This window comes from Penaeus monodon, chromosome 6, assembly GCF_015228065.2.
Source record: "Penaeus monodon isolate SGIC_2016 chromosome 6, NSTDA_Pmon_1, whole genome shotgun sequence".
NCBI classification, from domain to species: Eukaryota; Metazoa; Arthropoda; class Malacostraca; order Decapoda; family Penaeidae; genus Penaeus; species Penaeus monodon.
In genome coordinates this window covers 43,766,073-43,768,538 of record NC_051391.1, presented here as the reverse complement: position 1 = coordinate 43,768,538, position 2,466 = coordinate 43,766,073, and the positions used below count along the sequence as shown (strand labels likewise).

General features: G+C 34.0%; 1 protein-coding gene across 1 annotated transcript in view; it reads left to right on the top strand.

Annotated features, from left to right (window-relative positions):
• The window catches only part of LOC119574504, a 287,095-nt gene that overhangs the window by 273,657 nt on the left and 10,972 nt on the right, over window positions 1–2,466 (top strand).

Below are 2,466 nucleotides of genomic sequence, written 5' to 3'. Positions count from 1 at the left end.
CCTTCTCTCCTTCCCCTCCTTCTCTCTCCTCTTCTCCCCTTCTCCTCCTCCTTCCCCCCTTCCTCTCCTCCTCTCTCCCCTTCCTTCCTCCTCCTTCCCTCCTCTCTCCTCTCTTCCCCTTCCCCCTCCTTCTCTCCTCTCTTCCCCTCCTATCTTCTCTCATTTTTCCGGGAAGTTCGTATCTCACGGAGGGAAAGCTTCAAGTCCAGGGAGAGGATGTTGCATAAGGCAAAGAGGTGGATGGGAGTTGCATTGGGTGAACGATGTGTATTGTTATTGTTAATTATCATTGTTTTTATTTATTCATTTTTTATTATTATTGTTATCATCATCATCATCATCATCATTATTATTATTGTTAATTATAAATTATTGTTATTATTATTGTTATTATTATTATTGTTGTTATTATTATTATTATTATTATTATTATTATTGTTATTATTATTGTTGTTGTTGTTGTTGTTGCTGGAACTGCTATTATTATCATTATTTTTTATATTATTATTAATATTATTATTGATATTGTTATTCTTGTTCTTGTTATTATTTGCATTATTATTATTATTATCATAATCATCACCATTATTATTTATTAGTATTATTATGGTCATCACCATTATCACTTACTTTTATTTCATTATATATATAAATTTTATATATAATATATATATATATATATATATAGATATATATATATATATATATGTATATACGAGTGTATGCATATATTAATATATATATATATATATATATATAAAATATATATATATATATATATATTTTATATATATATATATATGTACATACTTTTTAGGGGGGGGGGTATAACCTATTTAGCTTTCTGAAAATATTTAAAATCGGTTAAAGGCAAAAATAAAGGAAGGAAAAAGAGAGTCGAACAAGAAATGAGAAAAGAAAAAGATGAAGATGAAGAAGAATGAGGAGAAAGTTGAGGAAGTAGAAGATGAAAAAGAAAAAGGAAGGGGGATAAGAGGAAGAGGAAGAAGAACGAAGAAGAAGAAAGAAGAGAGAGAAAAAAAGGAAAAAAAGATTCACAATAAATAAATAAATGAAAGAAGATAAAATAAAACAATAATGATAACAACAACAAATCTTTTATCACCGAACGAGTCGTTATAAGGAATTAGGCTCACGAGACCACTTGTTGACGTCGGGGGGGGGGGGGGCTCGCACTCGGGGTCTTTTTCCTTTTCTTTTTCTTTCTTTTTCTTTGTCTTCTTTTCTTTCTTTCTTTCTTTGTCTTCTTTTCTTTCTTTCTTTCTTCTTCTTCTTATGTCTTTCTTTCTTTCTTTCTTCTTCTTCTCTTCTCTCTCTCTCTCTCTCTCTCTCTCTCTCTCTCTCCCTCTCTCCCTCTCTCTCTCTCTCCCTCTCTCTCTCAATTTTCTAATTTTTCTTTCTTCTTTCTTTCTTTCTTTTTCTCTTTCTCTCTTTCCCCCCGAAATACTCCCTGGTTTGTTGTGGTTTGGGATCGAGGGGCGGGGGGGGGGGGTAATGGAAGGGGGTATTCATGATGGCATTCTGTTGTTCGTCCTTTCGGCTGCTGGCGGCGTGGCTGCTCTTATTTTTCTGTTGTCATTTCTGTTTAAATGGTATTTTTGGTGTTGTTGTAATTGTTTTATTATTATTATTATTATTATTATTATTATTATTATTATTATTATTATCAAGAGTATCGTTATTATTATTATTATTATTATTATTATTATTATTATTTTTACTACTACTATTATTATTATTATTATTATTATTATTATTATTATTATTATTATCGTCGTTATCTTTGTTGTTATTATTGTTACACTTATTATCAACGGTAGTTATTATTATTATTATCATTATTAATTTTTTATAGCTAATGTATAATCTCATTTTGCTATCGTCATTATCACCAGTTGTGCCAAAAGCTAATCGTTCTATATGTATTTAATTTCTTTTCCTTCTTCACCTCCTTCACATTTGACAACGTTCAGTGTGTATAGACTTTCAGCATTTCAATTTCCTAAGAGAATATACGACTTTCGTACGACCTCTTTCTCACCTGAGGCTTCGCAGTGTGCATCGAGGTCGTCTGTTATTCCCCCTCTCCCTCTCTTCTATTCTCTCTTCTTGTTTTGTGATTCTCCTTCTCCTCTCTCCCCTCGCGTTTGAGATAACCCGTAAGTGCACGTTGGTCAAGCATATAACGCCTTGCTCTTTAATTACTGTGTTTATGTGGTATTTGTATGTGCTTCTCCCTTTTGCCCTCTCCCCTCTCCCCCTACTCCGTCTCCCCTTTCCCCTCTCCCCTCCCCTCTCCCCTCCCCTCCCCCTCCTCGTCTCGTTCCCTAACGCTCGCTTCCTCTTACCTGCGTCTTCTCTCTTCCCATATCGCTTCCCTCTCCCGTCTGATTCCCTGTTTCTTCTCCCCATCTCTCTCCTCTCATCCTTCTCATATACCCTACC